General features: G+C 60.0%; 1 protein-coding gene across 3 annotated transcripts in view; it reads right to left on the bottom strand.

Annotated features, from left to right (window-relative positions):
• The window catches only part of ARHGEF10L (Rho guanine nucleotide exchange factor 10 like), a 152,931-nt gene that overhangs the window by 124,733 nt on the left and 13,616 nt on the right, over positions 1-14,582 (bottom strand). For 2 of the 3 annotated variants that reach the window (XM_045859790.1, XM_045859797.1), the window contains exon 1: positions 12,707-12,870. The exons of the other annotated variant lie outside the window; for it this stretch is intronic. The gene's annotated coding sequence lies outside the window, so the exon portion shown is untranslated. Of the gene's footprint in view, positions 1-12,706; positions 12,871-14,582 lie in introns of those variants that run through there. 3 annotated transcript variants of the gene reach the window in all.

The raw sequence follows: 14,582 nt of genomic DNA, 5'->3' as shown, positions 1-14,582 counted from the left end.
CTTGATTTGGGAAACGCCAGCTTGCGGGGAGGAGGAGTCCCCGGCCACCAAAGGCTGTGACCACGGATGAAGGCGTCTCAGAACAGGGTCTAACAGCAAAGGACAGTCCAACCGCATTTTTTGGAGGGTGGTCCTTGACCTGTTGACTTCAGAACGGCCTGAGTGAGAGGAAACCTTTTTTAAAAAAGCAGACTCGAAGCTCCCACCCCAGCCTACAAACTCAGAGTCTCCTGTGGGGAGGCTCTGAGAAGCTGCATTCTTAGCACACCTATGTATACAGGTATAATGATTATGTACCATGGGTATAATAATCCCAGGTATAATGCGCACAAAAACATGGGTGCGCATTACACATGGCAAAATACGGTTAGTCGTGACACGGATGAAGAAAGTTGGGGACTAAGAGGGGTCGTGAACCCAAAGCCACGGGCCAGGAAGCGGGGATGGTGGGACTGGAGCGAGACAGCGTGCCTGGAGTCTGCCCTGGAGGCCGGTGCGCTCGGCACTCAGTGAGATGACTCCTGCCACTTGTTTGTACAGTTGCTCTTCTGTCCTGATGGTGGGGCGAGGGGCCGAGAGGGGAGGCTGAGGACCCAGCTTCTCAAACCTCCTTCTGTGCCTGGACCAGCGGCAGAACCAGAAACAGAAGAAGAGTTGTGACCTGGGGCCAGTCACCACCCCTCTCCAGACCAAGGTGTCCCCATACATAAAATTAGGACTTTGGGATCCAAGTTAGATCATCCCAAAAGGCCCTCCCAGCACCAAAGGAGCCTCTGACTCCATCGTCCCATCCTCAGCTTCCCTTTCTCTCCCCACCAGTCGCAGCCTCTCTGGATCCCGAGCCCCTTCCTGTGAGCAGCTGAGGCCTGCACTCCGGCCACACTGTCCCTTCACCATCCTCACGGGAACCCAGGTGCCTGTTCGCAATCCGTCGCTCTTCCCAAGGCCCTGGGGGAGCGGAAGGAGCAGAGGCCAAGGGTCCGGATGCCAGAGTGCCCCTCCCGAGTCTGCCCCAAGTGGCTCTGAGATGATGAGCAAAGGGCTTTAGGCCCGCTGGAGTTCCAAGGCTTGGGATAAACCTGGAAGAGTGGGACTCAATCAGATGTCCCCAAGGTGGGGAGGGCTGAATGCCGGGGCCCCGCAAGACTCTGTCGGGTAATTTGCCAAGGAAAGGCTCAGTGGAACACAGGGTTTCCAGAAAAGTCTCCCGAGTCAGATAGATCAGGCTTCCGGTTCTGCCATCTACGAGCTGTGTGACTTCAGGGAAATTACTCACCCTCTCTGTTCCTCAGCTGCTATGTCTGTTAAGTGACGATAACAACTATATATACTTCACGAGATCACCACGAAGAGTTTGAAAGAAGATAATGCATGCTGTGCGGTACACTCTAGGCCCTCAGTAAACACGGTTGTTTTCCAGTCCTCTGGGACCACATTTCCTACCAGCCAGACTTCACAGAGAGACAACCGCGGTGGCAAAGGGGCGAGAGAGCTGCCCGAGGTGCAGGGGCTCGTCGGGGACAGGTGTCTGGGAGTGGCCGTCCCTCCCCCACTCCGGGCCCCGGCAATGGGGCCTCCGCCTGGCGTCTGCACAACACAGCCGCCGTGCCCAGTGAAGACGGCCTCACGTGAAGCAGGTCCAGGGTCAAGTCCTGGCCCAGCCCCAGGAAGTTCTCTAACCACTCGCCAGGGAGGCCGCTGGGGCCCAGGAAAATGCTCCCACAACCCACGGGGCTCTGGCTCCGGGGAGGGCCTGCGCCCACTTCCCAGCGGCAGCCCAGAGGCGCTGCCCGTTCTCCGGGGCTGCCCGAGGTCAGCAGCTGAAGCCACAGGAAGACTGAGGACGGTGGGACGGTCACCCGGAGCCCCCAGGGAGCCCCTCCCTGGGGTCACTCACCACCCTGCTTCTGCCCTTGAGACTTGGGCCGCTTCCCTCAGGGGCCCAGTCCCAGCCTGGATGCCCTGTTATGCTGCATGACCTCAAGCAAGCTGCTTAACCTCTCTGAGTCTCAGGAACCTTTTTAGGGAAGAGAAATGAGCAGAGTTTAGGAAGACTAGGGAAGCAGCAGAGTTTGCAGAATGACCTAGGAATCAGAGCCTCCAAAGGTCCCCCTGAGGTTTCCCGTCCCTTCCAACGCCGTCTCCCCCACGGACGAAAGGTTCTGATCTTGCTCCTCCCATCTGCAAACACTCGCTGGGCTCCCTGCGGCCCTCAAGATAAAGAGCTCCCACTGAGGTGTTCAGCGCCCTTCAGCAGCACCCACCCCCCACGGCTCTGTCCCCGACAGGGCAGGGCCTAGGACTCGCCCACCTGCAGCCTTTGCCTGAGGGCGATGCCCCCCTCCCCCTGAACGGACTGCCTCTTGGTTGCTCTGCTCAGACACGCCCCTGGGGAGCTTCTCTTTCCCCCTCCACACCTGGGCCAGGCGCTTTGCACAGCTAACTGTCCGCCTCCCCCAGCAGGAAGCAGGGAAGCACCTTTGACCCGTCCCTGGCTCCTCACCTGGCCCGGGCTCCGTAAAGAAATCTGCGCCGGATAAATATGTATTGGGAAGAGAGGAATGCCAGGACAGACAGACAAAAACAAATTACTCCTTGAGCTTCAGTCTCCTCCCTGCCAACCAGGAATGCTGTGGGAGAAGGAGCCAGACAGCTGGGTGGGGACCCGCACCCCGCTTCTGCAGACCGCGTGCCGGCTGGGTGGCCTCTCCCCTGTGTAGGGTGAGGACAGCAGCAGCGCCCGCGCCTTGCTGTGAGGATGCGGTGGGCGAGTCCCCCCCGGAGTGCCCAGCGCAGTGCCTGGCACAAGGAGGTCATTTCCTGGCACGTCACGCCGAGGGAGAAAGGGGGCCGGCTGCACTGGCTTCTGCTGCAGGGAACCGGGGTCTCCTGACCCCAAGCTCCCCGCTGGCTCAGGCGCCCACCATACCCGCCAGCATCAGCCCCGCACCCCGGTGGCCCAGTGCCCGGGAGACGGGCCCCACCGCGCCACCTCAGATGCGCCACTGACCCCACTGAGCCCGTTCCCTCCTCTCGAGAAAGGAGGGCTATGAAGCACCTGTTCCCGTCATTTGGGGGACCCAGAAACCTCCGTTCCTTCTCGTAGTGGCTGCACGTGACCTCTCCTGGGGTGGGCAGTTTTGACTGGACTGTACCCCACACTCCCCTCACCCCCGTCAAGATGTCACTGAGAACCGTGAGGCTCTACAATGAGACTGTCCCCAACCTCCCCTCACGGGCACCCCACATCTACCCCAACTTCTCCCACTTCCTAAGAAGCACCGTTAGTTGCTCCCCTAACCCACCGCCCCGCACTGTCGCACTGGGCGATTCCTCCTCTCCCCTCTGCCTAAACGCCCGGCTCCTGTCGCTGCCCCCTCGGAACAGGCTTGGCCACCAGCACGAACCATTCTCCCAGGTCCCCCCTGCTGCTTCCCCTCCAGCTGAGACAGCTTTTCCCAGCCCCCCTTCACCGCCCAGAGTCTCAGCAGCGGTCCACACACCCCGCCTGCTCCTTCCCCGCCTCCCACCCCCGTGACCCTCTCCCACTTCTCATGGGAGCCCCGCCCTTCCCGAAAGGCCCAGGCGGCCTCCGCGGGGCCCACACCGTCTCCGTCTCGGCCGACTCGGGCTCTCGCGGGCCTGCAGCCCTGCTGGCCACGAGTTCCTTTCTGAAGCAGAACCCTGTGTGGGCTGCCCAGCGCCCCCGTTTCACACCCCCTCCCGGGGCGGCGGCTCCTCCTCCTCCGCCTGACCTCTGGGCGTCCGCCGGCCCCATCTCCGTGCTGACCACGCCCGGGACGGACTCTCAGCCCGGAGGCCCCCAGACATTCCCGTCCCAGCACAACTCACTGTGTGCCATTGTGAATGCAAAGGGACAACACAGTAGACCCGACAAGCTTGGGGGCCACACGGCAGGGCTGGCCCGCTCGGCGGACAAAAGCAACCACACGAGACGGTCTGCTCTGGTCAGAAACCCCTAACCGGAAGGGTGCAAGGCAGGAGGTCAGATCCCAGGCCCACAGCCCCCTCAGCAAGAGGCCAACCTTTGCCTGAAGCGAACACTGTCTGTGGTTCTTACGCCTCCGGGGTAAGCATGCGTAACTTCACCATTGCAACATACCTGTGTGCAATGGTGACGTGGTTTTCCTTCCCAGACCCCGGGGAGGCACGGCCGCCGCCCCAGCGCACAGGGCCGCCAGGCTCCCCCTGGCCGGCTCATGGCCGGCACACCGTCTGTGTGCGCTGCAGGTGCCAGATGCCCGCTCTCCTGCACCCACCGGGCAAAGGCAGTGCTCCGACATGTGCCTCTCCATTCCCCTCCTAATCAGGTCCTAGAGGGTGCCCCGCCATGTCTTCTTCTGCCCCCCAATCTACCACCCGTGGATTCCTTGTGACCTTCGCCACGTCTTGTCTTTGACCCCAAACGCACAGGAAGAGCTACCGAGCCATCCTCCTGAGCACTTTCTCAGTCCGCTGGGAGCCTGTGTCCTCAAAAGCTTGGCTCAAATAAACTCTTCCAAAAACTCTCCTGTAGGCTGCAATTGTGTCATCAGTAACATGCAGTTACTTCATCATCCTGAGTGATCTGTTTGGTGTTTGTCCCCCTGCCATCACATAAGACCCACAGGGCGGGGCTACTGCAGGCCGGCCAGCTCGCCTACATCATGCAGCTGCTGACGCCGCGCCCTTCCAGGGGCCAGGCACCGCCCAGAGCGGCCCCCTGGCACTCCCTCGTCCGATCCACACAACACCCGCCACAGCCACTGGTCCTATCCCCAGAGGAGGGGACAGAGGTACAGAGGGGCCACAAGTGAGTTGTCCAAGGACCCGCACAGAAAGAGGCCCAGCAAGAAGCAGGGACCACCTACCCGCCGAGCCCAACACAGGCCTGGCCCCTTGTGAACCCTAAACAGACACTTGCCAAATGGGCCAATCAATCACCCAATCAACGAATGACATGCACCTCAGTATGGAAAGCGTGGTGGGATAGAGGGCGAACTTCATTTTCTGTTCTCCGCATTTTCGAAGTTTTCTTCCAAGGCCGCGGAGCGCGTGCATAATTTAAAGAACAATAAATCTTTATTTCTAAAAGGAAATCAGAGGTTCGGGGTAATGTCTTAGTCCAGGGATATTTTTCTTCAATTGCAGAGACTGTCATTCCTGTCCTTAATTTAAACCATTGTTTTTCTAGGGAAATTGAATAACAAGCCCGCATTTTTAAAGCTCTCTCCAAGTCTGTCCACTTCAAACAATGGAGAGGGCGGGTAACGAGGGCAGCTCCCCCCCCCCCCCCCCGCCAGTGCTCAGGGCTGGGAGGCAGGGTGCATGCCAATCAGGCAGCCGCGGGGTTGGACGGGGGTTTCTGTAGAGGCCAGGGGGCCAGGCTCTCCAAAAGGAGGGGTCCAGAGCCACAAATGCTGCCTTGCCTACGGCCCCGTATGCCAACCAATGTGGGCAGAGGCCCCCCAAAACTCCACACTGCCCTGAACTGCCAGCGCCCCTTCACAGAAGGCGGTGGTGAGGCCTGGGCCAAGACCACGCTCTCCACAGACAGACAGGAGGGTGGGCAGGTGAACCCCTGGGCCTAGGCAGGGGGCTCGGCGCCTGGCTCGAACCCACAGGGGGCCCAACCTGTGCTTCTGGCCAAATGGTCAACTGTCCTTCCCTGCTTCCCACCCCACGTGGCCACTGCTGCCAGGGGACATCCAAGGCACAGCCAGGCCAGGTCCCGGAAAGGATGGCACTGCCCTAGGAGGCAGGGCTGGGGGCTGGGACTGGGGGGCAGACAGAACGAGGTTGGCCCGGGCCGCCTCCACCCCTCAGAGGGGCGTGACCTGGACAAGCAAGGGGACTGACCTGGGCCTCCGTCCGCCTCGAGGGAGCCAACCGGACGGCACAGCCCACCTGTCGGGGTGGCCGAGCACTGAACAAGCTCCCAAGGGCCCCACGCCCGCCAACGTGCCCGCGCTCCCTCAGTTAGAGCCATTAGCACAGCCCTCTCCATAAATACGAGCATTATTATTAGCGCTTTCCTGAGAGCAGGCCCAGGAGCCCGTTTGGGCCCTGGGGTTCTATTCTAGGCCGTGACCCTAAACCCCAGGGCAATGTACCCAGCTAAGTGGGTAAAAAAAACACACGGGTCAATTTCAAACAAAGAACGGCAAAGTGGGTTGAGATCACAGACCACTGGTAGATCTTCTCTCCCTCCCCCCTCAAAGGGAAGAGGGGAAAATGGACTAAAGGAAGGAAGATAGGAATTTAGAAAGGTTCACTACCTACTTTGAGTCCTACCACGTACAAACACAGTGACCTTGGAGAAGTCACTCCACCTAAGACTTGGTCTCCTCGTCTGGAAGACGGGACGACAGCGTCTACCAGCGGGATCAGCGTGGCGACGAAATGACTGACGCACGAAACTTGTCTGGCATGTCCAGGCATAGAGGGACCATGAGTCATCTTTAAAGAAAGAAGCTCCCAGCCCTGGCTGGTGTGGCTCCGTGGATTGAGTGCTGGCCAGTGACCAAAAGGGTCACTGGTTCAATTCCCAGTCAGGGCACATGCCTGGGTTTCGGGCCAGCTCCCCAGTTGGGGGCGTGTGAGAGGCAACTGATTATGTTTCCCTCCCTTCCCCTCTCTCTAAAAATAAATTTAAAAAAAGAAAGGAAGAAAGAAGCTCCCAATTATTAAATGAAAGGCAGAAGTAACCGAAAACGCTAGAGAACCTCTATACCAGTTACTTTTATCTCTGACTTTTCTGGTGTTAAAGGCGGGGGAGGGGTGGGGGAGGGGCAGCAGACCCACCCTTCCAATCCTGCTTTGTTCAGTCTGATATTAAAATGGAAATCTTTTTTGGGAATCCACCTGCCACAGATGCTGGCGCTGAAATAGTAGAAAGCTTGGGGGAATAACAAGAAATTACCAACAAATCTTAAAGAGGTGCAGGGGAGGGTGACCCACACAACACGCCTCTAGCAGGTGAGGTCTGGCAAGACCCCTTTGCTGGCACCCAGCGGGTGCTGTCCCCTCTGACGTGGGGAAGGTTCAGCACCTGCCCTGACCCCCAAACCAGGCTGAACTCCCCAACAGCTCACGCCTCTGAGCCTTCGCTCGTGCTGTTCCCTGGATCCAGACCCTTCCCCCCTCCCCACCCCATTCTCCTGCCCTCACGCCTCCCCTGTACATACCCACACATGCGTCCATCTCCCAGACAGAGCTCACACACGGGATGAGAACTATGGCTCTTGGAAACAGATGTCCACTCCACAGTCCGGCTCTACTCTCCTACGTTGTCCCTGAACCTCTTCGGACAGGTCGCGCCCACCATGACCTAAGCCTCCTCCAGACCACGCCTGCCACCCGGGCCCTGGACATCACACCTCACCAGCCCTGAGTGACTTGACTTGCCCGCAGTCAGTCCTCGGACACCACCACCACCACTCTGCTGCCCAGATGCCCCGGTCCCCTGACCGTGGTTATTAAATCAACAGCAAAGCAGGCTCTCAATTAACGGGATCTCATCCTCCTCCCATTTCCCCTCTTCATGGCGCATGGCCACCCATAACCCAGAATCCACAGGGAGAGGTCAGGTGAGGGTTGTTTGCAGCCCCCACCCTGCCCGCAGCAGGCCCAGCCCAGCAGCTGCCCCTCTCGCTCTGCACCTCCAAGGGCCCCAGACCAGCTCTGAGGGGTTGTCACACCAGAACCGAGCTCTGGGGGTGGGGGCTGTGCCTGAGTCACTCACTGCCGGATCCCCATGATGAGCTGATAAATGTTTAACCACTGGCTGGGGCCAGGGGGTTGCGGGGAGGGGGCTGGTTTGCAGTGTTCGCCAATAATCTGTGGTGTGAATACTCTCACTACGGCCCATTACAAGCTACCAAGGCAACACCAGCAAACACACAGTTGGGAAGAAATGTGTAGTAGCCACGATTATGCAGTCACGTGTTGTATAATGACGGGCTACGCTCTGGGAGATGCATCATTAGGCCACCGCGTCCCTGTGCAAACACCCCAGAGGCACTCGCACACACCTGGGGGCACGGCCCCCTGCACACCAGGCTGGACAGTGCAGCCGCTGCTCCCAGGCCACAAGCCGGCACGACACGTTCCTGCGCTGACTGCCGCAGGCAATTGTAACAGTGGTGTTCGTGTATCTAAACACGTCTAAACACAGAAGAGGTACAGCAAAACATGGTACAGGTGATTTTTTAAATGGAGCACCTGCAAGTGCAGCACGGTAAGTGCACCAGGGCCCTCACCGTGGACGGGGACTGCAGGCCTGGACGCTGCTCTGGGAAATCGGCGGGTGAGGGGTGCGTGAGTGGGGAGCCCCGGGACGTCCCCGGGCACCCCTGGAGACTCTGTAACGCTGCCCCACAAGCGCCTCCCCCGGCTTCCTCCTGACAGGGTCGGAGGTGGAACCTCAGAGCTGTCCCCCAAACAGGGAGGGGGCTGGACTGACCGGGCACACTGGGGAGAGACCACGGCTGGTGGGACGCAGAGACCGCGTCAGTAGCTGTCAGGGGGGAGTGGGGCAGGGGGCGGGGGGGGGCCGAGGGTCAGCGGGAACGGGAAGCTAAGACGGAGCGGGAGGAACACCGGGGACTGTCGTGGGCCTGTGGTCTGGCTGCTGCCCGTCGGAGCAGTGGGCAGATCAAGGAGCTCTGTGGTGTGTTCAGGAAAAGGGGATTTAACACAGAGAGAGTGTAGACCTGAGGACTCGCCATTTCGACTTCGGGATTTGGTTTTGGCTCCATCGACCCTGTCGGGCACAAAAGGCTCTCTCCGGTGTTGAACTGATGGGAGAAATAAGACATACCTATGCTTTACACCACTGCAACGGAAATATTTCCACGTGCAGGGACAGGCTGGCCCCACACAGCCACAGGCAGCCTTTACTAAAGCGGCGGTGGCGCCCAGGGACCTGTGTCCTCGTACAGGGTCTCGGGTCCCCAGCAGAGGCCTCACGGCCCTGGTCTCCGAGGACACTGGCCGGGGCCGGGGGCCCAGAGAGCCCTCCGCACACGCAGCACCGGGGGACGGGCTCCCCTGTGCCGAGCGGGTGGGCGCCCGGCAGCCGGGGCTGTGGCCTGTGGCTGCGCCCTCGGGACGAGGTGCTGTGAGCGCCAGGGGGTCTGCTGCCCGGCCCCACAGACACGCCCCGCCAGAGAGAAAAGAGTCCCCCCGAAGCACGAACCGTCCCATCTCCTACGGGGCGTTCAGTTCCGTTCTCGTCTCTTCAGACCGCCGCCGTGGATGCGGTCTCTCATTGACAGAAACCTGGTTATGCCGCACACAAGGGGGGACCCCAAAACCTGGAATGTACTTATAAAACATCGTGCACTTATTCTCACATGTTTCAGCTTCAGTCCCCCTCGATGGCATCCATGGGATGGCACACACCTGTCCAGACATTTCCCCCCTGCTCAAGCAGTGTGTGAAGGGGTCGGTTCTGATGCCTTTTAGCGCTTCTGCCATTTTTTGTTTCACCTCTTCTCCATCGGCAAAACGTTTCCCTGTGAGGACTTTCATCATCCAGGGAAACGAGAAGAGTCGCCCGGGGTGAGATCAGGTGACTAAGGAGGGTGGGGCCAGGGGGTGATGCCGTTTTCTGATCAAAATCTGCCGAACACTCAGTGTGCTGTGGGCAGGAGCGCCTATAAATCACCCACATGAAACTAGCAAATGCGTTGAAAGACTCAAAAAACTCACTGAAGCCAAACGCAGCCTCTCACAACCACGCCAGCTGGTACCCTGACACAGATGGGTTCCTAGAACACTCACCTAGTGGGGGGAAGCCTGTGTTACAAAGGGCCCACCCTTTCAGAAGTTAATTCCGTTTCTGGGAGGTCTCCCCTCATATATAATATACACATGCACACACATAAAAGATACAAATAACCACCAGCACATAGGTAACAGTGAAATAACTAGGAAGGACTGCATTTTGAGTATTCATTACCCTTGCATCTAGTATAATTGATTTAACTGTAAACTTACATATTTAAGATTTTTTCCATAAAGGCCGTGTTCAACAGCCAGCTCACAAAATTCCTAAAACTGAGTGGTCAGCCCCCATGCTTTGGCACAAGCTGGCCCCAGCAGGAGGACGGCCACTCCCAGGGACTCTATCAGACCAGGACCCCAGAGGAAGGTGACTCTGCAGCCCTCCAGCAAGGCGGAGAGAGCCTGAGGGACTCTCCAGGGACACATGACCAGAAGGAGCTGAGTCTTGGCCCCGGCGGCACAGTGGGGTGGACAGAGGGCTCCGGGCTGCTCTGCTGTTTACGCATGATTCTCCTCCCTGAACTTCGGACCCCCTGAGGGCAAGGACCGTGGCCCACTCACAGATACAAAATCGGTGAAGACAAGCCTTCGCTGTAAACAAGGACTGGGCGGGCAGGGAGACCCAGGCCGGAGGCCCTCACTCACTAACCGCGACCTCAGGTGGTCACTGAAGGCTGTGGTCCGTTTCCCTCATCTGTGAGATGGGTATGAACCCGTCTGCCCTGCCGAATTATCGGGGGTGCAGCAGAAACAAAGAGATAATGCGGCATGAATCGAAGTTACTACTATTATGTATACACACCAGCCCCTTCATCTGTCCTAAACTTTCCTAAGAAGACGACATGCTTTCCACTCTGCTCCTCCCCCGTGTGTGAAGCAGCTAGCCCAGCGTCTGGCACGTAACCAGACACTATAAATGTCTGTTAACTCACTTACTACTCATCTAATTCACTGTAGGCTTTTCCCCTACACTAACCTGGTACCTGGGCCCCGAGGGCCTGAGATAGGAGAATGCCACCCACCCCTCCACGAGACTCCTCCCAAGTTAAAACTCGGAAGAGCAGACTTTAGAAACCACTGATGACTGGACACCCACTTAATCAGCAACTGTGTATCGACCAGGGTTCCAGACTGGTCCCCACTCTCAAAGGCTTACAGTCCCCCCAGGGGTATAAACAAGCCACCCCCACCGCGGTGAAGGCAGAAAAGCATCCTGAACTTGGATCGTGAGCCTGCTCAGCCGGCAGAGAGGAAGAGGCCCCCCGAGAGAAGTGAGGAGGTGGAGGGTGGGACCAGCTTTCGGAGGGAGCAGCAAAGGCGGCGGGTCTTTGGCGGGAGAGGAGGGGCAGGGACCTCAGGCAGGCCAGCCCCAGGGAGCAGGGTGAGAGTCAGACCCGGGCACCACCTTAGGCCTCACCAGCCATGAGGAGGGTTCCGAGCGTTACCCTGGAGCCTGAGGAAGGGTCAGGACGGCCCCCACCCACAGTCACAGGGAGGCTGGAGATCTCCAGCCTGAGCCCTCCTGGTCCATGTGTCGGAGGACTGGACGCCGGGGTACAGTGCTGGGTGGACGAATGGAGGGCCGGATAGACAGATGGGTGCTGCAGCTGATGGCCAGGCAGACAGGGCTGCAGGGACGGGCTGGGTGTCTTAATGAGCGTGCACAACCTGTCTCCTCTCCCCAGCATCCGAGCTCGAGCAGATGGTGCGTGGGCAGGCAGGGCGGGGCTTCCCTTGATGGAATCACTCAGGAGGACCAAGGACTTTGAGGCAAACCAAGGTCTCAGCTCCAAAGTGGGGAGAAGCGCCGCCCCACCCGGCAGCACCCCCCTCACCTCCCGCTGTGGCCTGAGCTGGGGTCCTCAGGCTGCTGGGCTCTCCAGGCTAAAAGAGGATTCCTGACCCCTGTCCCGGACCCCCACCCTGGGAGAGGGTGGAGAAACTCTCCCCACATTCTCCTATCTCAGGCCTGGGCTCCGCTCTCAGGGACCACCCCTGGAGGCCGGGCACGGATCTCCACTCTCAGTGGGGCCCACCCCAACACACTTCCTGCCTCGAGGAGTGTCCAGGCCTGACCCGGGTCTGCGGCCATGGCCTTCCCGCTGAGCAGGGCACCCTCCCCCCGCACCAGCCCCTCCTCCTCGAAGCTGCCCCTGTTCCATCTCTGGGCGGGCATCCAGGCTGGAGAGGCTCGCCCAGCACTGAGGGGCCAGGAGCATTCCCTGACTTCGTGAATCGCAGAGATCCCCAAGGTCAGTGCTGGGGGGTGGGGGGGAGCCACAGTGACAGCAGAACCTGAAGGTCCCATCAGTTGACAGGGCAGTGAGGCACAGAGTCACACACACATCCACTGATGCACGAAAAACAGAAGTCATGCAGAGACAGGACACCGAAGGGACACAGAGACTCCCGTGGGGGAGGGGGTTCACACCCTCGCACTCTAGAGGTACACATACACACTCACAACCAAATGACACAGGGAGACACCCCCACAGAGACAGCAAACCCAGAGACACGTCTACAATACTCAGGCTGCCGGGACACACGGACAGAGAGAGAAGTCGCCAGCTCCTGGAAACACACGCACACCAGGGGCACAGGGAAGATCCGGGCTTGGACTCTCACACCCAGGGGCACAGAGATACACACTCTCAGACACACCCAGGGACACGCGGAGGAGACGCCAGGCTCCCACTGCGCGGAGCAGGGACACACAAAGATCCCGCAGCAGCAGACATACGCAGAGCGGCCGGGACGATCCGGGCAACGGCTCCGCTGGACTCCCCGCGACCCTGACACAGAGATGGCCCCCTACCCCCGCCCTGGAGTCACACGGAGCCGCACACCCCCTCGCGGAGCCCCCGGCCGCCGGCGCCCGCGGCCCTCCGCCCGGCCCCCTCCCGCGGGCCGCACTCACCCGCTCCGGCCGCGCCTTTGTTGTCCGTGCAGCTCACAAAGGCCCCGGCGGCCGGCTCCGCGCCTCAGCCGCCCGGCAGCCGCGGGCGCCCATGGCCGGGCCGGCCCAACCCCGCGCCCCGCCGCCCGGCCCGCGGCCGCCGCCACCGAACCAATGGCCGCGCAGCGCGCCGCGCGCCGCCCGCGAGGTCGCGGCCCCGCCGGGAGTGCGCCCGCCTCGCAGCGGCCTGGTCCAGCGGCCGAGCACGGAGACGCGGCACCGCCCCCGCTCGCCAGGCCTGCTGCCGCTGAAGTCACCGCTTAACCCCTGGTGGCCGGCCGCCGCTGCGCCCCTGCCCGCGCGGGCGCCCCCGGAGGAAGCGGGACAGGGAAGAGGGGCGCCCCAACCACCGTTGGCAGGAGGGCTTCGGCCCTCCCGCTGGCCCTGCGCGGATCAACCTGACCCAACCTCTCACAACACAGCTGGGGAAACTGAGGCCTGAAGGGGCCTTGCCCCAGGCCCCACAGGGACCCTCCCTTCACTCCCAGTGTCCCCTCCCACTTCCCTGTTTCTCCCACCAGAAGCTCCCACACACCGTCCAGTCCCGTTACCCAGCTGTCCCACGCTGGCTGGCTGGCTGCTTGCTTCTCTGTCCTCAGGTTCCAGAGTTTGCCCAGGTGTTTCCCAGAAGGCCAGAGATGCCTGGGGTGGCTCCAGGGGAAAACCCAGAAGTGTGACAGCTCCCACCAAATCTCAGATGGCACAGAGCCCTCCAGGTCCGTCAACGACCTCAGTAACTATGACCCCAGTAGCTGCAGGCGTGAAGCGTTTGCTATGCTCAGTGAGAACATCCCACTGAGCTGGCAACGGCCCTGCCGTGTGGCCCTGCCACCTTCCTGATGAGGACACTGAGGCTCAGAGCTGCGAGCCACCTGCCAAGCTCACCCAGCAACGTGGTGGAAAGGAGCCCCTCACACCTCCTTCCTTCCAGACCCCGGAGCTGCCGAGCGCTAGTCACTCCCTCCCAGAATGCCAACGAGGGCCTCCGGATATGATGCAATTAATTACAGTTATCAGGTCATTAATTAAGATTATCCCTGTAGTTATTAAACACCGCCTTGCTACCCCTCAATTTGCAGTGAAGTTCACACTCAGGCTTATCGGCAATTACTCCTGGGTTGATAATGATGAGTTCCGTGGACTCCAAAGGGCACAGGTGTATGTGGGCTGGAACCTCTGTCACACTGTGTGTTCATCCTGCACAGCCAGCGGAAACCTTTCTGTTAGCTACCCCCTGTTCGTCAGGCACCAGCCTCAGGGGCTAGGAATGCAGCTAGGGACCAGACAGACCCCAGCCCCGCCCACTCCGTTCTCAGAGTCCGCGAGGAGACCCAGACCAACGGGCCACTACAGCAAGCTGAAACGAGGGCACTTGGGCCACACTCTGAAACCATCGTATTCGTTGGCTGGTCGGTTTATGTATTGCACAGGTCCGCACGGAACACAGGCGCCGTGGGGCCTGTCCTAAGGCTAGTGCACAGGGTTGTGCGAAGCCCCAGGCCTGCAGCAACACTCAGCTCATCGTGATCAGCCAGTGAATGTTTGCTGAGCGCCTACTGTATTCCAGACATCCTCCTGGGCACCGTGGACGCATCCTCTCTGTGTGGTCCTTACCCTGCCAGAGCTGCCAGAGCTCCCATTCCGGGGTGAAGCAACAGCAACCATGACCGCAAAGAGGAAAGTTTCTAGAGCGCTAGCAAAGCAGCAGGAACACCTCCAGATGCCCAGCGAGTGACCTGGGGCTCACAGCAGCAAGTCTCGGGCCAGATTCAGATGTTCTGAACCTGCATTCAAAGTCTCTCGGATCTGCGCCAACCCCCATCCCTGGCTCTGGGTT

This window comes from Phyllostomus hastatus, unplaced genomic scaffold (assembly GCF_019186645.2).
Source record: "Phyllostomus hastatus isolate PE091 unplaced genomic scaffold, TTU_PhHast_1.1 phas_scaffold_182, whole genome shotgun sequence".
Classification (NCBI taxonomy): Eukaryota; Metazoa; Chordata; class Mammalia; order Chiroptera; family Phyllostomidae; genus Phyllostomus; species Phyllostomus hastatus.
Note: the sequence above shows the minus strand (reverse complement) of the source record. Positions and strands in the feature narration are given on the sequence as shown.